The sequence below is a fragment of the Myotis myotis genome, unplaced genomic scaffold (genome assembly GCF_014108235.1).
Source record: "Myotis myotis isolate mMyoMyo1 unplaced genomic scaffold, mMyoMyo1.p scaffold_m19_p_1, whole genome shotgun sequence".
Lineage (NCBI taxonomy): Eukaryota > Metazoa > Chordata > Mammalia > Chiroptera > Vespertilionidae > Myotis > Myotis myotis.
This window is the reverse complement of record NW_023416313.1, coordinates 62,386,816-62,412,413: the sequence shown is the minus strand read 5'-3', so window position 1 is coordinate 62,412,413 and position 25,598 is coordinate 62,386,816. Positions and strand designations below refer to the sequence as shown.

At 37.8% G+C, this 25,598-nt stretch overlaps 1 pseudogene; it reads right to left on the bottom strand.

The window, feature by feature from the left end:
* Positions 1-24,513, bottom strand: part of LOC118653071 — a 44,939-nt pseudogene extending 20,426 nt beyond the window's left edge.
* Between the last annotated feature and the right edge of the window lie 1,085 nt (positions 24,514-25,598).

Genomic DNA, 25,598 nt, shown 5'->3' with positions numbered 1-25,598 from the left:
CTTCATTTATCACAGTTCCTAGGACTGATTTACACACTCTTTCATTTACTCTGTCTACCACTAAGTATTTCATGAATACTTATTTTGTTCCAAGCACTGGATACACAGTCCCTGTGTTGTCACATTGCCTAAAATCTATTGTGGAGAACATACAATAAATACAAAAAAATAAATAAAACAAATACATAACATAAATATGACAAGTTCAGAAAGCAGTTCTATGAACAAAATTAAAGGGGACAGAGCATGATATTGGAGTCATATTTCTGCAAAGACAATGCGAAGGAGGTTGCTGCTTGTTCTCAGTAAAGTGAATTTTAGCATTTTATTGAATAGTCATTAAATAATTGCTAACTATGTAAAGGGATGTATGCATATAAAATATGTAAGGCAATTATTGTGTAAAGATAGGAATATGCAGAAATTAACAAGTTATGTTTCTTAGGATATTGTTAATTTTAGAGTCAGAAAGTGATTCAATACCATTGGAATCTCTGCTTCTTTGGTAAAGTAGAAAAATAGCTAAATTCATAATATTATTATGATCCTTTAAGGGTTTTATGTATATAAAACAGATAACAAAATAACTTGCATGTGCTAGTTAGTATCTGCTTTTAAATAAAATTGCTTTTTCTTTATTGGGTTTACTATAATATAATATCTCACATGGTACAAATATTAAGTATTTTCCCAAAGGGAAAAAATGTAAAGAATATTAATTGAATCTCCTGACTCCCTGTTTTTAATATCTTAAACATTATAAATAAATTAGTGAAAAGTTATTTCTAAAACTTAGTAAAAAGAATATTGGTGGGAATGATGGTTGGTTTAGTTTATTCAGTTTTCCTAGTTTTCCCTCTGGGGTCCAAATTTTTGAGTAGCACACTTAAACAGTGATACATTGCCTTATTCAATCCATGAGAAGAGCGCTGTATAGTTTTAAATTGGTCCCAGTGGAAGTAATAATAGAGTCCTCGGGGAATGTGGTAACAAAAAAGGGAACAGTTATTCTTTGGCCATACCTATGATTCTAAGCAACTTGTTTGTGTCTAGCATGCTTAGTGAGAATATTAATACACACATATATACATATACATATATGTGCATATTGAAATATATATGTAAAGGAATGATTTTTAAACAATGATTAATAATGACATCTAGAAATAGTTTCAAAGTATAATTGAGTGCCTTCTCATTTATATCTAGTAATTTCATTATAGACAGAGAAAGGAATACTGGAAGTATGTGCGTGTGTGTCTATGTGTTGTATGTACACACACACAAATATGGATATAGGTAGTCAGGTAGATAAAGATATGCTGTAAGAATAGAGATACGTAAGGTCATACATTTGCACATAAATGTAACATACGCACATTAAACAGCACTAATTTAGATTTACAAATATGCATTTGTGATTTTAGTAGACCATTAGTCAATATTCTGTTATTCTTCAGTGTGAGTGAAATATAGCCAAATGAGAACTTCAGTTTATGAGAAAGTCTCTCTGGTTGACATAACTTAAAATTAAAGTGATGAGTGTGAAAATATTTTAACAGAAGCTGGAAAAACAAAACCAAATATAACTATTCTGATAGTGTAGGCATCTATATTCATGTTGAGATTTGCGCTCCATATTTTAAAAATTCACAATGTGTAATCATGCTTTTCTATAGTAATAGCTTTTTCTTTCCTCTCCATAGAAAGTAATGATTTTTAAAAATCAGAATGAAAAGAAACTTAAAAAACAAAAGCTTTCAGATTTAGTACTGCAACAATGCCTTGGTTTGCCAGATGTTTACTGGTTAAAGGTTAAAGCAATCAAATAAGCAATCCAGAAGACTGATGCCTCCCTGTGGAAAAATGTCTTGTCTGTTTCTATGATCAAAGAGAGAAATACATATCATGTGAACTATAGTAAGAGTTAAGTATTGTAAAGAAATTGATATATTATTTATAAAGAAAAGTAATCGACAATGAATTTGAAATAAGCATCTTTTCGATGGTAATATTACATATGTTTATCACTGCTCAGGAAAAGGGCAGGTATTAGAAAGTGCCAGGCATAAAAACATATACTAGTGCTCACCAAAATCATGCAGACTTGTTGACCTTATTAAGCAGAAATTGTGTCCATCAGACCTTTGATATTTCTAATAGCTACAGTGATTAAAGGAAAACATATATTTTTTCAAAAAAAAATTGGATGTGAGCCCATCTGGCTGCGACTCTGCCACTCCAATGATAGCCAAGGTTGATTCAGCTGAACTGGGTGCTAGATCAGTGTCCCTTTCCTGCCTCACTGCTCCATGTGGAGCGCCCCCGAAGCTGTGATCTAGGTCAATGGCAATGACCTTCTGGATAGAGGAAAAAATAGTTCTACTGAAGATTTCAAGTGGAAAATTTGAAAATTGATGCAATTCCTTAAGCCTAAATTTTTTATTTGTAAATTCAAGAAAATAGATTGGTTTTAGTGCTCAAAACAAAGATATAGAAGCATAATTTTCCTCTTTTTAAAGAGCAAAAATTAAATTCTCATTAGAAATAAGAAAAAGGTTTTTATGAAGTCCAAGTGAGTCATTGCATCTATCTTTATAGTGCATACAGGAGTTTAATTTAATTTAGCTGTTCCATATAAATGGAAGAGAATGAATAAAAATTATTAAGAATATGAAGTAGCAAAAAATGAATTATAAGAAAAATAGAAGAAAGTATGTTTAACAACAATGAGGTACCATCTCACACCTGTCAGAATGGCTATCATCAACAAATCAACAAATGACAAGTGCTGGAGAGGATGTGGAGGAAAAGGAACACTCGTGCACTGCTGGTGGGAGTGCAGACTGGTGCAGCCACTATAGAAGACAGTATGGAGCTTCCTCAAAAAACTAAAAATGGAACTCCCATTTGACCCTGTGATCCCACTTCTTGAAGGACTTGTATGCATGCATATAAGCATAACCAATGGACATAAGACACTGGGGAGTAGGGGAAGGCAGGGAATTGTCAAGGGTGGGGGGAAAAAGGAGACATATGTAATACTCTTTGTAATACTTTAAGCAATAAAAAAAAAGAAAACCAAAAAAAAAAACAAAGAAAAATCAACCAAAAAAAATAAATAAATAAAAAGAAAGTATGTTTAAAATGACAGCATTATCATATTCACATTATGATATTAATGTCAGGAGTAGTTGCCTTCATTATCCTTTATATATTCACTCTTTGCTATTTTTCATATCATAGTCTCAACCCCTCATATTATAAGTTTTAATCAAAGTAACTAACTTGTCTCTAAGGAAAATAACCAACAACTTTAAGCTGATTTTTGGGAACTATTTGTCATGCATAAACATTTCAGCAAAACTGCAAGGACCATGAACCCACATAATAAAACCCTCTATAGTCACACGCTTCCTTTTATACTTTCTAAAATAGGCAAAAATGAATAATTGCAATATTATTGTTTTTAACATAACCTAAATGCATAATTACCATATTAAACAGAATTAAGAAGCAAGTGGCTGGGACAAATGTGGCTTGGCATCTCCCTCTCTAGCAGGGTAATTTGAGTTGTTGAATGTTGAACTATTGCATCAAGAGGGCAAAAGGGATGCTGTCAAACATCACACCAGGTTGGCCCAAAACAGGTGAGTTACACTCTTCCACACGCTATTGATTAAAGCAAGTCACAAGGCCAGATTCAAAAAGATGTTAAAGGATTCCACTTCTTGAACAAAGAAATAATAGGGGGATACAGTGATGGGAGAATTGTTAGTGGACATCTTGGAGTTGATCTATTGCAAAAGATGATCAGAGAAAGATTAACAAAACAAATCCTCAGTCATCTCTCACCTGACAGGTCATGTTTGGGTTTTTTTTTTTTTTTTTTTTTTTTTTTTTTTTTTTTTTTTTTTTCTCAACAGAAATCACCAATAATCAGAAAAATAACATCTAATTCCCAAATACTGTTGCCACCTATGATGAAGCCAAATTCAGACTAGAATAAAAACTAAACTTGGCCAAAAACAGAAAAAAAAATACCGAATCTGAAGAAAATACAGAATGAGAGAGGCAGCAGAAGTAAAATTCTTTTGCTGTTTGCGATTTACTCTGGAATCAAGAAAATACTCTCCTGGACTTAAACAGTCCATGAGATGTAATTATGGGGCTATACAGTTTAATTGGCTATAGAAGAGTCCATATGGACATCTTACTGTTAAAGGATAATTTTTTTTTAATCTAAAAACTCTTACAAAACTAAGTACAGTGAGCTTGTGTCAAAGATTTATTTAATTCATAAATAAGAAACCAATAAAATGAGAAGACTGGTTTTAGCCGTATAGGTTTTTATAATATAAGTAAAGGCACTGTATTTAGAGAAGTTATTTGCTGAAAATCACGTGGACAGTTAATGTTAGACATGGGAATAAGATCTAGAACAAAGTCTCATTTCACTGCACTTTCCCCCATGTGAGATAATTCCATTAAAGCCAATTTATTCAATAGCCTATATGGTATTTAGCTGAAATCATCAGCTCTGTAACTTCTAATCTCTGATCCTGGATGGGTTGTTAGAACTAGTGCATCTTTCTTGTGTATCATGTTTATTAACATAGCTTATATTTTCACTAGTCTTTCTGTAAGATACATTATATTTTTTCTTTGCATTAATTCTTGGATCAGCTAAAAGCATTAGATCTTACCGTATGTAAGCTACTATATTAAAGCTATGTGAAATTTTTGCTTATAGTAGAAAAATCTATACATGTATTTTTATTATTTTTACCACAATTATGTATTAGTCAGATTTCTTTTTTTTTTTCTTTTTTCTTTTTTCTTTTTATCCTGACCAGGAATCAAACCGTGACCTCCTGGTTCATAGGTCAACACAACCACTGAGCCATGCTGGCCGGGCCATGGTTATATTATTTTTTTAAAAAAATAAATCTTTATTGTTCAGATTATTACAGTTGTTCCTCTTTCCCCCCCATAGCTCCCCTCTTCCCACCCCACCCCCTGCCATTAACACCCCCACCCACTGCCCTCATCCATAGATGTATGATTTTTGTCCAGTCTCTTCCCACACTCCTTTCACCCTGAGTATTGTCAGTCCACTTCCTTTCTATGCCTCTGATTCTATTCTATTCACCAGTTTATTCTGTTCATCAGATTTTTTATTCACTTGATTTTTTAGATTCACTTGTTAATAGATATGTATTTGTTGTCACTTTGTTGTTCATAATTTTTATCTTTACCTTTATCTTCTTCTTCCTCTTCTTAAAGAATACCCTTCAGCATTTCATATAATACTGGTTTGGCAGTGATGAATTCCTTTAGCTTTTTCTTGTCTGTGAAGCTCATTATCTGGCCTTCAATTCTGAATGATAGCTTTGCTGGGTAAAGTAATCTTGGTTGTAGGTTCTTACTATTCATCACTTTGTATATTTCTTGCCACTCCCTTCTGGCCTGCATAGTTTCTGTTGAGAAATCAACTGACAGTCATATGGGTACTCCCTTGTAGATAACTAACTTTTTCTCTTGCTGATTTTGAGATTCTCTATTTGTCTTTTGCCCTTGGCATTTTAACTATGATGTGTCTTGGTGTGGTCCTCTTTGGATTCCTTTTGTTTGAAGTTCTCTGTGCATCCTGGACTTGTAAGTCTATTTCTTTCACCAAGTAGGGGAAGTTTTCTGTCATTATTTCTGCAAATAGGTTTTCAATATCTTGCTCTCTCTCTTCTTCTGGCACCCCTATAATTTGGATGTTGGTACGCTTGAAGTTGTCCCAGAGGCTCCTTGCACTATCTTCATATTTTTGGATTATTTTTTCCTTTTCCAGTTGGGTGTTTTGTGCTTCTTCGTATTTCAAATCTTTGATTTGATTCTTGGGATTCTCTAGTCTGCTGTTGGATCTCTGTATATTATTCTTTATTTCAGTCAGTGTATGCTTAATTTCTAATTGGTCCTTTTTCATATCCTTGAGGGTCTCACTATATTTCTCAGAGATTTCTAGAAGATTCTTAAGTAACCTTATAACCGTGGTTTTGAACTCTATATCTAGTAGTTTGCTTTCCTCCATTTCTGTCATTCATGACCTGTTTCTTTGTCTCCGCATTTTGGCTGCTTCCCTGTGTTGATAGAGTGGCATTGTGTGCTAGGTGTCCTTTAGGGCCCAGTGGCTCAGCCTCCCCAATTACCTGAGGTGGACACTCTTGATGCCCCCCTTTGTGGGCTGTGTGCACAGTCTTGTTGTAGTTAAGCCTTGAGTGCTGTTGGTATCCATGGGAGGAATTGACCTCCAGGCCAATTGGCTGTGAGGACCAGTTGTGTCTATGGTGGGAGAACTTCTGTGCTGGAGACACCCTTATGGGGCAGGACTTGCTTCAGTGGGGCTTTGGTGCTCACTGAGTCTGCCCCCTGAGTGTGTCTCTTATGGATGTGAAGAGTTGTAATCTGGATGGTCTCACTCTGACCACTGGGTACACTGGCTCTTAGATCTCCAAGGAGGTACAAAGTCATCCACTGCCTGAGGCCACCCAGCAGGAGCTACAGAGAGATCTGCAAATTCCTCCTCTTTGACTGGAGTTTGGAGGTGGCCAGATGAGGTGCCTCTGTGAAGCAATGCAGACTGCTAAGAAGCGTTAGGCCTTCTTTTGGAAGTTCTGGGGTTCTCTGGCCCAGCTACAGTTTTACAGGTTTTTAGGCAGAGAAAGGCCAGGCCATTCACATGCAAAAGCCTCTGCTCACAGCTTGGGTGGGGTTGTAAATTGGGTGGGGCAGGGTCTCAGGGAATCAGCAGGGCAGAGCAAACTGCAATGGTGCCAGTCTGCTCTGCCTCAGAGCGGTCCCAGAGTCTTTGTCCCGCGGCCCTGAGCAGTAACAATGAACACTGTAAGCACCTCTGCAAGAAAGCTGCCCTCACATTCCAGCCTGTTGCCAGACAGTCCAGTTTCTCTCCGTATGAGTCTGGGCCCCCAAATTCTCACCCAGAACCGGAGTTCAGAGCAGTCGGGAGCTTGTATCTCCCTCCTGATTGAAAAAGACCAGCTGCCAGCCCCTTTCACGCATGCACCTCCATACCTCTATACTTCCCCACTTCTGCACCACCTACCGGACTCAATGCACTTTTCTCTTTCCTTCTATTTGTAGGATTTCCACTCAGCAAGCCTACCTGTGGTTCTGGATGATATTTGTTTTGTCTTTTAGTTGTAGTTTTAATGTGGTTGTGCGTGGCAGCAAGTTCATGTGTTTACCTATGCCACCATCTTGGTTGTCTCCCCCAGTCAGATTTCTTGATTGTAAACAAAAAGTAATCGACTCTAGCTAATCCAAGGAAAGAGGAGATTTATTGAAAAACCATCTGACCATTCAAAGATTCCATGGGAAGCTGCAATGGGAGCAGGAGCAACAGCCAAGATCAGGTCATGGCAATACCCTGGTTGGAATGAGAATTTGCTATTGTTGCTACCAGTGAGTACTCCAGTTCTGTATACTGCTGCTTGGGAGTTTATTACACTTTAAAATAAATATCCATTTGTTTTTACATGATTGCATAGTTTGTTTGAAATAGTCAATACACTGAGTTGGAGCAACTATTGCCAAGCTAGATCAGGTGCCTGCTCCTTAAGGACCAAGGATTACATAACCCATTTCAACTTTCATACAGGGAGGCAGGAGTCTCAATAGATGCCCCATCCCCAATACAAAGTGGGAATGCATGCATTTCAAATAAAAAAAAAATGTCCATTTTCTGGAGAAGTAACATTCATATATATTTAGTCTTTCACAAGTACATCTGAAAATAACAACAATGAAAACAAGGCCCCTGTAAACAAAATGCAAACATCCTTTCCTAAGGAGAATGAAAGGAATTCACTTCTGTTTTGATCTCCAATTTCAGGGTATCAGCATCTCCTCTACTTCTGTTAAAGTTACTTCTAAATATTATGCACTTCATGAACTAATTTGTAAAGATATCCAGCATTGGACATTGTTTTTATATAATATTGACAGAAAAAATATTAGTTAAAACATTACTATTCATGATATAGCAAGATGAAAGATTGACAAAGGTTTGACCAAAGAGTTCTTGTTCTTGCTACTGGTCACAAAGCAATAGCTCTGATGCATAATGCCCCCTTTCACTGTCCATTGCATGTACTCTTTACTGGTTAGTAGTATCTTGCTGGCCAGGGTTCCTTTTTTGGTAAGACAAACCTAACTTTCATTCTGAGGGATGAGAACCTTTATATAGCCCATTGTCACCTGTATAAGTTTACAGTAGTCTTCCACTATAACCTAGCACTCTCTATAGCAATATAAAATGTTCTTACCTAGATGCTTCTAAACATGTGTTTATTAGATAGGGTACCACATAATTTGCCATTAAAAATCACCATCTTTACCAGTGAGAGGACACTATTGATAATTACTCAACAGCTAACTACAGTGATTATTCTGAGCAATCTAGGATGTATTTTAATTCAATAAATAAGTCATTACATTATTCTTTACTGGATCTCTGTATGATACATAAGACTCAAACTCTAAAGGCATCAGTTCACTGATTTATATCTTTTGTTCTAGAAAATGACAAATGTTTTGTTAGTATCTGAAGATTGTGGTGCTAGCATAGATATAAAAAACAGGGGTAAGAGTCATTCAGAAATACAGTCCCATACCTCTTTCTAAAATCTCCTTGTTACTAAATGTCCAGTCTTGTTCTTCACAAGTCCCTGATAATTTGGGTCATCCTTATGCTTAGACACCAAGCATAAGCCATAATATATCCTTATATGAAGCCACCCTCTCTTCTAGGGTAAGTGGACAAGGTAGCCTTATGAAAGGTAGACTCTCCACTCTCCTCAAGGGACAATCCTGAATGGGACAGGCACGCAGCAGTCCACTTAGAGCTGGTGGCAGCATATCATGCAGAGCCAGTGGTAAGCCAGGCTTAAAATCATTCCTTCTCTTTGCGAGGGTTACAGGAAACTCTGCAGGAGGTCATATTTATGGCCTGAAATTGTGGCTGCAATGTGGCAGGATCCAGGCCTACATGGAGTGAGAGAAGGTGAATTTTACTTTGTGCCTTTGTTATCTGCTTGGACTCATTTTTGTCCCTACGTAATTATGAAGGCCTAATAGGCAAGCCGACCTTAGGCAAGGTGTACAATATGCATCTTATTCAAAAGAGGCAGTTTAGGTCCTATGGCCGAATGGTGTCCCATTCTCCACTGGGCCCTGAAGCAAGTCAAAAGTTATTTCTCAAACATCAGGCTTTTAGAACTATCCTTTATTTCATCAGCCAATCCAGAGAAAAATGTGTTTTGATATAGAAATGACCATTTCTGCATCTTTCAATATTTTTACAGTGACGGTAATATTAAATTTCCCCACGATTGTGTTATTGCTTTTAGTTTATCGTTTTTGTAGTTTCCATAGTGGTAGGTAGACCTCAAGTAAGGTCAGGGATTGGAGGAGACCCAGAAAATGAAAGGGAGGTAGACCCTTGCTTTGAAGAAAACAGCAGTTTTAGAAATTTACCTCTTTGTACCTCATTTTGAACTTAGGTTAACAATTTGAAATAAAGCTTAAATGAGGTAATACATTTAATACTTTGGCACAGTTCAAGGCAAATAATATTAGGTAAATGCTGGCTCTAAATAATCCTATATAATAAAGAGCTCATATGCTAATTAGACCAAACAGCCTAACGACCTTCTGGACGTCCTTCCGGACAACCTTCCTGACAAAGCCAGGGCTGCGAGGGCTGGCCAGAGCTGTGAGGGCCAAGCCCCTTGCACGAATTTTGTGCATCAGGCCTCTGGTATTATAATAATAGACAATGATCTTGAGAAGTTATGTGTTCTATTACTAGTCATTAAAGATACATTTTAAACTTATTTTATACATGTTTATTTTATTATATTTTCAGTTTGAATGAGCATTATTCTTCCCAGATAGAACCTTATATTTTGTCTAGCATAGAGTGTGTGCACAATAAAAAACAAATATGTAAATGAATAAAACAAGTGATAATCCATTGAATGGCAGAAAATATCAGTGGCCTTCTACTTTCTCCCGTTTCATCATCAACATTTTACCATTGATCCCAAGGGATCAGAGCAGTCCTTTTTAATGCTTTATCTTCTAACCATTTCCTATCTTTCTGTTTTCATCTCTTGTTTTACCTATAGCTTTCCTGACATCTTTATTAGATGTTGTATATTATTTTAAAATTTATCTTTTATATTGATTTCCTCCTCCTACACTTTGCACATGCCATTTTTTATACCTGAGCTTTGCAAAAAGCTCACAGTGTAGTCCTATTCACTTCTTTAGATGACTCATTCTTTTGGGTCTCATATGTATTTTGTGACAATACTATCAAAATGTTATTTATGTGTGGTTTCCCATTTCTTACTGGTCATCTTCCATTTTCAAAGTCTCTGCCCATGGCTTATATTTATTTTTATGGATTTATTTAGACTTAAATTCTAAAATTCAAAGGGGCATTTGCCTGACAAAACTTAGCAATTCCCTTTCTTTGCAAGGAGAACATAATTCCGGGTTGGGGAAATATTCTTTCATCTCACCATTGTAACATCTCACTATCTAACCTTGCCTCACATGTTTTTCAGAGTAATTATTTTTTAGTTGGAGGAGAGATGAAAACACTCATATGAATCTAAAGCTTTTAATTTCCTACATTGAACTTCAAACTCACTACTCTATGCCAGGATCTTTCTGGTAGAGTTGAAAAGTACATTTATTGTCTATCAGTACAATTTGCATAAAAATATGTTTGAACTTTACATATTTATGGCACACACTTACTGAATCGCCTCAGCTGCCAAACGCCATAGAATTCGGTACATGTGCATTCTGCTTGAAAAATTACAGGAGAATTAACAACATAAAAATAATAAGAAATAGAAATATTCAAAGGATGCAGAGCTGTATATTGCCTATGTGAAAGCCCATACTGTGCAGTAAAGCTGTTGGTTTTCACGTTGCATAAAATGACAAAATCTGTGTACGGTTTGCTTGCCATGGCTCCTGCTGTAGAATGTAAAAAGGTATATATTGTATTACTGAAAGGAGGAATTTGGAAATTTGGTAAGGTCTGTAGCACCTGTTCTGTAAAGAGAGGCTTCCCCATTGATGTTCAATGTGCTGAAATATTTCAAACCCCTTGGAGACTCATTGATGTGCCTGCAGTCGGAGGCATCAGCAGTAATCATGAGTGTCTCCTTTCATTTGTAAAGTGCTCTAGCCAGAAAATTAAGCTGCAAGATGAAGATCTTGCTTCAGTGATCCATACTCTTGACATATTCAGCCTTTCAACCTGGTGTATTTCAAACTTCTTTATTTGAATCTCTCCAGGGAAGCCAGTCAAAGAATAAAAATGGCTCATAAAATAGCAGACTGCTTTCTGAATTGAACAAACAGCATTCTGCAGTGATTTTCTTTACCCTTTGCTCATTGCCAGGACACTTCCAAATATAGGAAAGCCCTTTCTTCTCATTTTCAAAGCATCACACAAGATGAACCCCAGCTTCTTCAAACAGCACAAAACCTTGCATCATCATATCTGAATCTAGATGAGCATTGAACCAAAATGACACAAAATTCCTAGAGTCCCGGGTATTGAAAGTTTCTATTAAAAGGGCATAGGAAAAAAAGAGAAAAAAGAAAGTCATTCCTTACTCAATAAAACAAGTAGCACAGTGCAGTAGTCACTTTAAACTACTGGTGTACTACATATAAATTACTTATTTAAGAAATAATTTTAAGGCTAATATTTTGTGTATATACATATATATAAATTTTCACTGTATGTTAGTGTTATACATATACATGTAAAATATTAAAAATAACAAATAAAAAATAGATGTGTTATTATATGCTTTTATATGAGAGGTTCAATTGTGTCACATCTGTACATATGTAGAAATTCATCTACTATCTACACTATTGACAAAAAATGATCAATTATCTTAGGTTATAAGCAATTAATATGGAAGCATTTCTGAACATATTCTCTACATCAAAACTATGCTAGGCCTTAGTAGGTTTGGCTCAGTGGATAGAGCGTTGGCCCTTGGACTGAAGGGTTGAATTCCAGGCAAGGGCACATACCTGGGTTGTGGGTTTGATCTATGACCCCTGTGGGGATGCATACAATAGGCAACCAATTGATGTGTCTTTCTCACATGGATGTTTTTCTCTCTGTGTCTCTCCCTCTCTCTTCTACTCTCTCTAAAAAATAAATGGAAAATATCTTCAGGTGAGGATTAATAAACAAACAAACAAAAAGAACTATGCTAGGCACAGTGATTTGTATTAATACAAAGGGCTGAGTTGTTAAGCTGATTTGTGCAAAGTATGCATTTTACCCACATCAAGCTTTATAATGATCTTAAGGATACAGGATAGAACCAAGTAAGCATGCAGCCTTTCTTTCACGCAAAAATGCAATGGCTTTCCAAGTGTTTCTTTACAAGTACTCTGGCATTTCACTCAGTTCTAGGACATGGGAGCTGCTGGGTTTCACAGGAAGACTTTCCAAGATGTAAGGGGAAGCTGCCCCTAATTTATACCTTTGGCAACAAGCTCCGTCAACATTCATTTTGGGTCTTCAGGTTATGAGAGGCAAGCCTGAGAATCAAACTCAACACTTTCAGGTTATAAAGCACAAAGAAGGAAGAGCTTAGGCGTTTGATAACATGTTTGAACTGCTTCATCAGCACCGAAACTGCTCTGGCTCTGAGATCCTTTATCTGCTAGGTAATACTTATCTACATTATTTATGTCAGCTTTTATGTGGTACTAAATTCTTCTACACTCTAATGATACAGAAGCAAAGGCAGGGAACTTGGGAAAACAAAATAGAAGAGAAATGCAAGTTTGAAAGAGATCAGTACCAAAATGATAAGTCATCATTATATGTAATTTATTGTCTTTCTTTTTAATTAAATTTATTGAGGGAACATTGGTTAATACGATTATATAGGTTTCCAGTGTACAATTCTATGATACATCATCTGTGTATTGCATCATGTGCCCACCACCTAAAGTCAATTCTTTTCCATCACCATATATTTACTCCCTTTACTCTTTACTACCCCTACCCACCTCCCTCTGGTAACCGCCATACTCCTGTCTGTGTCTATGAATTTTTGTTTGTTTTGTTTGTTTTTTTTCCCTTTTCTTTTTATTAAATTTATTGGGGTGACACTGATTAACAAAATTATACAATTTCAGGTGTATAATCTCACACACATCATCTGTACACTGTATTGTGTGCTCTCCATCCCATGTTAAGTCTCCTTCCATCATCATTTATCCTCCCTATACTCTCCTTTACCAACCCTACCACTCCCTCTTCCCCCAGCAATTGCCACACTGCTGTCCATGTCCGTGAGCTTTTTCTCTCTTTTTTTGGTCTTTTTTTTTTTTTTTTGCTCAATCCCCCCCTTCCCCACTGGACACTGTCAGCCTACTCTCTCTGAGTCTGTTTTTACAGGATGTCCCCCCAAAATGTATACACACTTTAATAGCTGATAGCTCAGTTGATGTCTCTTTTTTTTAGATTTAACCCATTGGAGTTAATAATTATTCAAAGTGTGTATACATTTTGGGGGCACCCTTTATTTTGTTTGTTAGTTCATTTTGTTCATTTGATTTCACATATGAGTGAAATCATATGGTACTTGTCTTCCTCTGACTGGCTTATCTCAGTTAGCACAATGCTCTCCATATTCATCCATGCTATCGAAAAGGGTAAGAGTTTCTTCTTTTTTTACAGCTGAGTTGTATTCCATTATGTAAATGTCCCACAGCTTTTTTATCCATTCATCTACTGATGGACACTTGGGCTGCTTCCTAATGTTGACTATCATAAATAATGTTGCAGTGAACATGGTGGTACATATATTCTTTTGAATTATTGTTTTCAGTTTCTTTGGATAAATTCCAAGATCATAAGGCAATTTGTTTTCCTTGTTTGTTCATTTGTTGCTTTCAGTTTTATATCCCATACTAGAGGCCCAGTGCATGAAATTCATGCACGGGTAGGGTCCCTAGGCCTGGCTGGCGATCAGGGCCAATCAGGTTCTCCACCTTCCCATCTCCTCCTTCTCTCACTCCCTCAGTGACCGGCCAACACAGCTGGCCACCTGCCATGTTCCTTGCCGCCCCCTGGTGGTCAGCGTACATCATAGCGAGCGATCAAACTCCGGTTTTCCTGGTTGATCTCCCAAGGGGACACTTTGCCCATTAGCCTTTTATTTACACTGAGTGCCAGATTATTATGACCACCTGATGTTTGTAGGCAAATTAGCTATAATTTTGTGCTGAAGTTGCTAGAGGGCCAGGCCATTATAAATAGGGAAGCAGGTTGTTTACAACAGTAGAAGTGATTTTTTTTCCTGAAGATATGGGTAAACAATGAGATTTAATAGCCTTTGAATGTGGGATATATATTACATATATAGCTATGAGTTAAATCATATTGTTCTTGACTATTTCTGTCTGAGTTATTTTGCTTAGCATGGTATTCTCAAAATCTATCCAGATTGTTGCTAATGACAGTGCATCATGTTTTCTTATGGCTGAGTAGTATTCCTTTATATATAAAAATATCAGATTTTCTTTATTCAATCATCTGCCTATCGAAGGACACTGCAATTGTTTTCCAGAAGAGGGGCTGCTGGATCATATACTTTATTCTTAATCTTGGAGGGAAACCCAAAACTAAGGAAAGTAAAGGCAAATTAAATGAATGTGACTATAATTCATTATTAATAACATAGAATGAGTGTCCCATGTCATCCATTCAACATCCATTTCACCCTTCTCTAGTTTTTCTTCCTAGAAAACAGAGGCAGGAAAGATAAAAATTACATTTCCAAGCTTATTTGGATTCAGGTTTGTAGATGTGACAGATTGGGATGATCACATGCACATACAAGGCACTGAAAGACAGACATGAGATCAAGGCCATAGAGCAGCTTCTTTTGCTATTTCACCTGGCAAATATGGATATTGAGGCATTTGCTGTTTCACACAACACATCAATAGCTGTACTATAGCTCAGTAATTGGTTTCAGGAAAGCAGAGAGATGGTACAAACATCCATTTTACTGGTCCTGATTATAAAAGATACAATGTAGTTCTGGAGACAAGAGCAAAAACTCTTTTTTTTTTTTCCCATCATAGTGGTGTCCTAAATGTCTCTAGGTATATATGTTTGTGATTTCCTGATAGGGGATTATTTTTGTTGTTGTTTATCCTCACCTGAGGATATTTTTTTCTATTGATTTTTATTTATTTTTTTAGAGAGAGTGAGAGAGAGAAAGATACCTCTCACATTGATTGGTTGCCTCCTGCACATACCTTGACCAGGGCGGGGGAGCAAACTTGCAACCCAGGTGCCTGCCCTTGACTGAGAATCCACTTCAGTGTGCAGGCTGCTGCTCTAACCACCCAGTAACTGGCCAGGGCTTGATACTGAATTTTGATTTTAGTAGTTCCTGACAATGTAAATGTGGTTTTAGGGCTTAAAAGTTTATGATCTTAAAAGAAAGTTCCTTAGCAGGCAGGTTCCAGGAGTGATTTGGTTAGTTGCTCCAGCAATTCAACTAGCATCTTCTTCACCCATGTCACTGATTTCCTAAAACTTTAAATATCCTACAATAATATCCAATCAATATCTCTTAATATCCTTAAACAAGTTTTCTATTTCTTAAATAGATCCAGAGACATAGAAGCATGGAACAGACTGTGGAATCTCAGAGGGAAGGCCTGGTAGATGGGTGGGAAGAGATCAACCAAAGAACTTGTATGCATATATGCATAACCCATAGACACAGACAATAGGGTGGTGAAGGCCTAGGGTGGGGGTGGGGGTGAGACTATAAGGAGTTAATAGGGAAAAAAAGGGGGACGTATGTAATACTTTCAACATTAGAGATTATAATCCTGTATAATAAAAACCTAATATGCAAATTGTCCGCTCATTCAAGAGTTTGACCACTTGCTATGACCACTTGCTATGATGTGCACTGACCACCAGGGGGTGACATGGAGCATGGTGGGCATTTGCAATGCAGCGCTGGCAGCAGGTGGCAGTAGAGGCGCTGCCAGCCACGATGGGGTCCTGATGAGAGCGGGACCACAGCGGGATGGTGGAACAGGTGAGCAGGGGGCACCAGGCCAAGGTCGGTGCAAGCGGGGGCAATTGCCCTGCTGATTGCCCAACAGACTGCGACCAGCAGCGCTGGTGGGGGGCAGAGCCACCACCCGGCTCCCAGGTGCTGAGGGAGCCAGGTGGGGGGCCTGGCCCTGATCAATCGCCCCACAGATGGGATGGTGGAGCAGGTCAGGGGGTGGTGGCAGGCCACCCTGAGGGACCCCACCCATGCATGAATTCATACACCGGGCCTCTAGTAAATAAATAAACTACCTAGAGTGGAATTTTGTTCCACTTAACTCTAACAAATATCAAAAACATAATTCACTTATTATTTCACACGTTTATGCATTAAATATGTTCCTGTGACTATGTCTTTTTTTTCAAGTACCTAACGAGGTGCTAGGTACATGCAATTCATAACTTTATATAGATATATAAATAGAAATAAATTTATATGCAATCTGATATATTTGTGTAAATAGTTTTCATTTCAAAATATTCCTTTCTACTAGAGTATGAAAATAGCAACAGAAAGTACATTAAACATTTATTATTAAAGTTTTATGAGGGTTATATGAAAGATAAACAGGCATTTAAAGCATCAAATGTAGCCTGGCTGGCACAGTTCAATGGTTGAGTGTTGACCTATGAACCAGGAGGTCACAGTTTGATTCCTGGTCAGGTCACATGCCTGGGTTGCAGGCTCAATCCCCAGTGTGGATGTGCAGGAGGCAGTTTATCAATGATTCTCTCTCAGCATTGATGTTTCTATCTCCCTCTCTCTCTCTCCCTCTCCTTCCCTATCTGAAATCAATCAAAATATATTTAAAAAAATAAAGTATCAAATGTATACACACATTCCTTTGAAGAAGGCAAACTGCTATACAGCATATGCATTGTTTAATGACAGGTTTACACAACATCAAAGTAACCCCTCAAGTGAATACACTTGTGAATATAGGCATGAGTACCCAAGCTGATCTTACTCTATTTATTTTTTATAAATATATTTGCCTATCAACTTGTAAAGAGTTTCTAACCACCAGTTTTCCTATGGAATGTTTCTGGTTTAGTTTAAAAGATATTTAACTTAGTGTAGACAATCATTGGAATGAAAGGAAGAACCCATAAAGACAAAATTTGAAATGCTATCCACAGGTAACTATGGCATGAACATTATTTAATTTCTGCTTAACTCTATCAGTCTATTAGCCCTCAGGAAGCAAGGCTGTTTCTATCCTTGGGCAGCTTCAGTAGCTTTCAACACAGTTTAACTTGATTGAAAGTGATTAAGTACTTTATCTTTGTACACTGAGTACACGGGTTAAAATCTCAAAACTATCATTCACTAACAAGTGACCCTGAGTGATTTAATTAACTTCTCTGAGGCGGAATTTCTGCACTTATTAATTCTATATCTATCATCCCCTATCTATCTATCTATCTATCTATCTATCTATCTATCTATCTATGAAAAGCAGTAATATGCAAATGAGGTTGAGACTCCCTAACGGTCACAACCAGCTCAGGAGGCAGCTCTGAGCCTGAGAGAACAACACACAGGCACATCCAGGAGCCTGAGGGATCAACACAGAGGGGCGCCTATTCCCAGCCTCAGACACAGCTGGGGGCAGGCCCCCAGCGGACACACACACACACACACACACACACACACACACACACACGCCCGCGAGGCACCTGCTCTGAGCCTACATGGCTTCGAGGGGAGAGGAAAGCCTAGCCTGCCACATGTACCAGCACTCAGGGGTTGCTTGGGCCCCTTGGTCTGAGGGGTTTTCTCCGGGGCAGTCTCCTGGTTGCTTCTCTGGTCCCAGTCAAGGGAAGGAGCCAGGGGTGGGGGAAAACGAGGCCAGGCTAATCTGGATTTTCCAGCTGTTCCCTCTGTGTGTTTGCTCCAGGGGCTGGCGGGAGGAAGTTCTCCGCACAAAGGCAGGAAGGCAGAGGTGCTCTGTGCCAAAGGCAAAGGCAAAGGCAAAGGCAAAGGCACAACAGCCCTGGGACAGCCCGAGGGTCTCAGCACAGAGCGCTGGGCAGGGCAGCCACCGCAGGGGCCATCCCCCGCACCTCTCAGCCCTCCGAAGGCATCAGCTCGGGATGTCACGGAGGGGCAAACAGACCCAGACAGAGTTGAGACCTGCCCAGGTCACATAAAGGCTTCCAATTCAGCGCCCTCTCCAGCTTCTTCAAGTTCACAACCATTGACTGAACACTTTCTATCAAGTTCCTAGAAGGTGGTAATCCCTCACCAGCTGTGGTTTTAAGAGGGTTCCCTTTTAGATGTATGCCTTTACACAGCTTTCTCAAAGAGGCACTTACATGCCATACAACTCACCCACAACAGGCATATTGTTTGATGTGTGAATTTCCACAGCAGCTCAACCACCGACAAACCATTTTCAAGCTTCCATCACGCTGTTTGCCTATATGCAGTCAACCCTGCCCCAGCCCCAGGCAACCACAGGTCTGCTTTCTGTCTCTGTAATTTTGTCTTTTCTAGAAATCTCCACCTTCTTAAAAAAAAAAAAAGGTAAAAAAACAAAACAAAACAAGAACACTGCTGTCCTCAGGCCTGGAAAGGGAAAGATGACTGAGGGCAAAAAAGATGTCTCTGTGAAGGGCCTAGAGTGCAGGGCCCGGCCCCTCCAGCTTCAACTCCCAGATGAACAAACTCAGGCTCAGAGAGGCCTGGGGTGTGGTTCAGTCTTTTCAACCCATGCCTGCATCCCAGACGCTAACGACAGTGGCAGCAGTGATGGTACTACTCAGGGCCTGGCCTGGCCATGCCGGCCCCCTCCCAGTGGACACACACACACACACACACACACACACACACACACGGGGCACCTGCTCTGAGCCTCCAATGTGGCTGGGGGCAGGCCTCCAACAGACACACACACACACACACACACACACACACACACACACACACACACGGGGCGCCTGCTCCAAGTGTCCGTGGCTAGACCCGCCATGGGGAGCAGGCCTAAGCCATCAGTAGGACATCCCCTAAGGGCTCCCAGACTGTGAGAGAGGGCAGGCTGGGCTGAGGGACCCCAGCACAAATTTCATGCACTAGGCCTCTAGTTTATTAATAGTAGGATAAATCCTATAGGTGTTACATGAAGAATAATTGACTTTTTCTTCTTCTAAAGCACTTAGCCTAGGGCTTGTCACATCAGGATAGATTTAACAAAGGCTAGTGTGTTTTGGGGGGAGGAGGGTTTGGTGTTTGTTTGTTTTTATTGAGGGGCCTTCGTATTTGAAACATCTCTCTCACAGGCCTAACAGTTGTTCCAATCAACAATTTTAGCATTAGTCTATAAATGCTATCTAAAAAAGATAAGTATTTAAATTTCATTTAGGCATTAAGTTATAACAAATGTAGTAACTAGACTGCTTAAATACTGTATGTCAAAGGATGCAATATCAACCTTTCAGAAAACCATAATATGATGCAAGCATACATATTTTTAATGGGACAAAGAAAAGTGAGAACAGATGACGATAACTATGGGGGGTATAAGAGAGAAAGGATTTCAGAAAAGTGAAAAATGATAGGTCACTCTAAAAGAACTTCACCTAATTCAAACTTTTTAATATAGACAATGATAGTAATAGAATATTTTATGTATAAACAAAGTTAACTGAAAAATATATCAAGAAAATATGATTTAAAGTACTCAGAAAACTAGGATTTAATGCATATTCCACGTATATATATTTTTTTAATTAAATCTTTATTGTTCAGATTATTACATTTGTTCCTCTTTTTTTTCCCCCCATAACTCCCCTCCTCCCAGTTCCCGCCCCACCCTCCGCCCTCACTCCCCACCCACTGTCCTCATCCAAAGGTGCACGATTTTTGTCCAGTCTTTTCCCGCATCTCCCACACCCCTTTCCCCACCAGGAATAGTCAGTCCATTCCCTTTCTATGTCCCTGATTCTATTATAATCAACAGTTCATTCTGTTCATCAGATTATTTATTCACTTGATTCTTAGATTCACTTGTTGATAGATGCATATTTGTTGTTCATAATTTGTATCTTTACCTTTTTCTTCCTCTTCTTAAAGGATACCTTTCAGCATTTCATATAATACTGGTTTGGTGGTGATGAACTCCTTTAGCTTTTCCTTATCTGTGAAGCTCTTTATCTGACCTTCAATTCTGAATGATAGCTTTGCTGGATAAAGTAATCTTGGTTGTAGGTTCTTGGTATTCATCACTTTGAATATTTCTTGCCACTCCCTTCTGGCCTGCAAAGTTTCTGTTGAGAAATCAGCTGACAGTCGTATGGGTATTCCCTTGTAGGTAACTGAGTTTCTTTCTCTTGCTGTTTTTAAGATTCTCTCTTTATCTTTTGCTCTTGGCATTTTAATTATGATGTGTCTTGGTGTGGTCCTCTTTGGATTCCTTTTGTTTGGGGTTCTCCGTGCTTCTTGGACCTGTAAGTCCATTTCTTTCACCAGGTGGGGGAAGTTTTCTGTCATTATTTCTTCAAATAGGTTTTCAATATCTTGCTCTCTCTCATCTTCTGGCACCCCTATAATTCTGATGTTGGTATGCTTGAAGCTGTCCCAGAGGCTCCTTACACTATCCTAGCATTTTTGGATTCTTTTTTCATTTTGCTTTTCCGGTTGGGTGTTTTTTGCTTCCTCGCATTTCAAATCATTGACTTGATTCTTGCGCTCCTCTGGTCTGCTGTCGGGAGTCTGTATAATATTCGTTATTTCAGTCCGTGTATGCTTAATTTCTAGTTGGTTCCCCAATATAACATCAAGGGTCTCATTAGTTTTCTTGTAGATCTCATTAAGTTTATCGGCGGCTTCTAAACAGTTCTTGAGAGACCTTAAAAGTGTGGTTCTGAACTCTATATCTTCCATTGACAATTTTGTCCTGTTTCTTTGTCTCCGCATTTTGTTATGCTTCCTTGGTGCACCCCCTAGTGGTCTTTGTTCGCAGTCTTATAGTTAAATCTTGATTGTTGTAGCTAATTCCAGGGAGGGTTTGACCTCCAGGCCAAGTGGCTATGAGAATCAGCTGTGTCAGCAGTGAGAGAACTTCTGTCCTCTAGGGAGGTGCTAATCTAGCCTTTGCCTGAGGCTATCCGGCAAATGCCTCTGTGCAGGGCTTGGGCGGGGCGGGTTGCACAGGATCAACAGGGTGGGCCAGAGAGAGCAGTTATGGCGGCTCTCAGTCCTGTCCCCAGGGGCTCTGCCTCTCTGAGTCCCAGCACCCGCTGCAAAGCTCAGAGAGAAAGCTGCACTCGCTCTGACCGAAGCCAGACAGTCCCGCTTCTCCCGTTTGAGTCTGGGTCCCTAAAGACTCGCCCGGATCTGGAGCTCAGAGTCTGCGACTCCCTCCCGATTGAAAACACCAACCACGCCCTCTGCCGCCAGCCCGCTCCGCGCACTCCGCACCTCAGAATTTGACTTCAGCACTGCGCCTCCTCTGAGTGTCCGTTCCACGTATATTTTTGATAACAGTTGATGTCTTATTTGATATTATAAATATAGAGAATTATTGACCTGATAATTAATCAGTTTACAAGTTGTTCTCCTTAGCCAATCATATGTATAGTTATACAAGAAGGTTATAATGATTTCAATTAGTCTTCTATTTGACTTTTTTGCATTCTTTTGGCAAGATAATTAATTTTCTATAAATTGCCAAGGAGCACTTGTTAAGGTATAATAGGTATTGTAGAGGCACTGAATATATTAATTTCTTTCGATGAGCTATTAATATATTATTCCAGCAAGGTTTTTAGACAGTTAATTAAAAATGTTTAACAAGGCAGCACATTGCAAAGTACTTAAGATAATCACCAAAGTAAGATACATTAGCAAAAACCACAATGGAAAAAAAGAAAACATACCTTGATTATGGCAACAGAACAAATATCCTTGTTACACCAGATAAATATGCATTTTAAAAAAAGTCACCTTGTTTCTAATATGGTTAGCACTATCAGTCACACTGGATTTCATCATAAATGGTGCACTGGTATTGCTGTAAATGTGTTGTGTTCTGATAATACAGTCTGTAACTGCCTCCACATGATGGAATGTGTTAGAGATATGACTTAATTACTCTGCACCTCCATTTGTACTTTCTCTATGTGTTCATAATTTTTAGATATCAGTCTCAATATCACATGAATTTATTGCTTGAAACAAAATATTTGTAATCTGTCTTCTGGGGGCAATTGTCATTAACATCTTTGAAAGCTGGGAATATATTCTGGAGAGAGAAATTACCGTAAATAAATGCTTGCAGATATGTATCCTGTTTACATTGATTTAGAACATATTTATTATGATTAATATCAGAAAGTATGATTTATTTCTTCATTGAACGTTATAATTTAGAGTTAGAAAACGTTTTGAAAATGTGTGCTTATATTTATTGAGTGAGCAAAAACCCTTCATTTTATAGAGGATATATGTAGTGATTTTTTGTTTGTTTTTTGTTGCATATTAATTATACCTTAACAAAGCTGGTAAAAATAGGATTAGTCTAAGATAAAAAACAAAACAAACAAAAAAACACTAGTCTACAGGCATAGCTAGCACTGAAACAGAAGTTTTATTTATTCCATTTATCTTTTCAATATAATTTGCAGTTTTAAATTAGATAGTCCACATACATAGCAAAAGATAGTAAAGCTTATATATGTCCAAAATGTAATGTTAGAATCATTTTATAAAAAATTAAGGCAAAAGCTAGTCAATGAAAGAAAAATACCACATGATCTCACTCATTTATGGATAATAAGGACCATTATAAACTGATGAACAAAAATAGATACAGAGGCAGAGCAGCATCAAACAGACTGTCAAACTACAGCGGGAAGGCCGGGGAGGGTGCGGGGGGTGGGTAAGAGATCAACCGAAGGACTTGTATGCATGCATATAAGCATAACCAATGGACACAAGACACTGAGGGGGTAGGGGAGGCTGGGAGAAGGTCAAGGGGGAAAAAAAAGGAGACGTATGTAATACTCTTTGTAATACTTTAAGCAATAAAACAAAAAATTTTTAAAAAGCTATATATATATATATATATATATAGATAGATATAGATATATATATATATATTATGTGGGAATAAAAAAAATTAAGGCAAGAACATTATTATCCCTTCATTGAAAATAATTTGATAAGCTTCTAGATTCAGGTTTCTATCAGTTTAAGCAGGTACATTGTGCTAAATTTCCTCTTGTAATTTCTTTGAAATAAACAAATAGATGTTAATAATGTATCTTAAGGTTGTTTTGAAGTCACAAAGGTCTGCGTAAACTTTCTTGTAAGACATGATTGTATATATTGTAGAAAATTTCTTTTTCTACTTACATTCTTCCAACTGGAAAAATGTCTAAAGTTACTAAAGTATTTTTTAACAATAAGTACACACACATTTTAAAAACCCACATTATTTTCAAAGAAAATATCTAAAACATAAATTGAGCCATACTTACATATAGTGCAAATTGTATGGGTTCTAGAACAAAGCTACAAATTGCAAAAATTTTTATCATTTTTGAGAAGCATAATATAAGCTATTTTTCAATATATGGGCTAAGATGATAAAACTTTTATTTGTTCATTTGATAATTGTGCAAAGACAGTGATTTCTGCCTAATGTTCATTAGTTGAACTTGCTGTTAAAATAGGTCAGACAGCAAATATCACAAATATAGAGGTCATGTTCCTGTTTGGAGATAGCTAATACATGTGGATATGTCACAAAGATTAACCCCAAAACACTGTGATATTATATAGACATTGAAGATAAGGAGATTTCAAAAAAAAAAAAAATCAAAAAAACAAAACAAAAAAAACCCAAAAAAAAACAAACAAAAAACTACAAAATTATTTTCTTGATTCCAGCAATACTTGAGGATGATTAACAAATTACTTGAGACCCATAGCATTTATTTAATTAATCCAGTCCTCACTCATAGAGGTAGTTAATGGTGATAAAATGACAAAAAGCATAGCTCTTTTTCTGAGATTGTGGACTAGGGATAAGCAAATGAGCAATTTAAACACACTGCTCCCAGAACTAAGAGGTCCCCACAAATGTCACCAACCACACACACAGCTAAAATACCACTTGAGATCTTTACAGCAATATTTCAAGGAAGTTACCTTTATAAAGGTCAGACAGGCTAAGTGCCCTGACTTACCTGAGATTGCAAGAGGTGAAGCTTGACTGCAATCCCACCTTTAACGATAAATGATTTACACTTGGCATGACATGGTTCATGTATTTGTATCCCATATTCATCTTGTCATATATATTTGGTTTCCCCTCACAATTCTAGTGTTATCAGTTCAGGAAGCCAGGTTAGGGATAATTTTATTTATGATTAAAATAATTAATTAGTATTTTCTGATTATGAATATTTTACACATTTTCCTTTGCTATACATTGGTTATCATTTAATATAGTTTATAGGAATTAGAATGAAATATTACGTGACATTAAAATAAAATTCTATGAAAATTCATCAAAACTACCGAAATACTAAACACAGCTGAGGACTTTTTCCATGAAGCCTTTTCTTACTACTGTCCTCATTACTTTATATTCCAATAAATAAATAAGTAAATAAATGGCTCTTAGTCATCCAGTGGACTTATATAAGTGCCCAACTATGAAGTACTACATTGAATGGTTAATATGGACTACTCTTGACTCATTCTAGAGTGTATTATGATGTACCTAATAAAAATTATACAATCTCATATTATTATTCTTATACACACAGAGAAGTAGGACAAGAGGTTGAGAACTAATAAAATAAATGAAGAAGACTTGTGCTTCCAGGAATATGGAGTATGCATACTTTTCCCTCTTCCTCCCAGTAAGTATACCTAAAAGTCCTGAACATTGTATATAAAACAAATATTAGAAAACTCTTAAAGGTGTAGGGAAGAAGGCAGACTGGTAGGGACCTCAGGACCCAAAGTATGACACAGTTATAAGTTCCTAGATTCTTTTTTTGCCTTATGTATCCAAGATAGGTGATGGAGAAGGTAACCCAGAATTTTCAATAGGCACAATAAAAAAAAATAAGACCTAACTAGTCAAGGATTTCTCTAGTCAAAAGGTCAAAAAATGGGAAGCCTAGGAAGACACAGAACTTTGAGAAAATACCCACTCTACTGCAACCAAACAAAACCGCAAAATCTACAGCCCCTCCCATATCGATGGCAGCAAAATCTGAACAGGGAGTCAAATTTCTAACTTCACCAAGATGCCTCAAACTGTGCTACAGGGGAGTCAGAGAAGGACAAGTAGGGAGCCAGAACTTTCATCCCTCTAGATCAGTGATGGCGAAACTATGACACGCGTGTCAGAGGTGACAC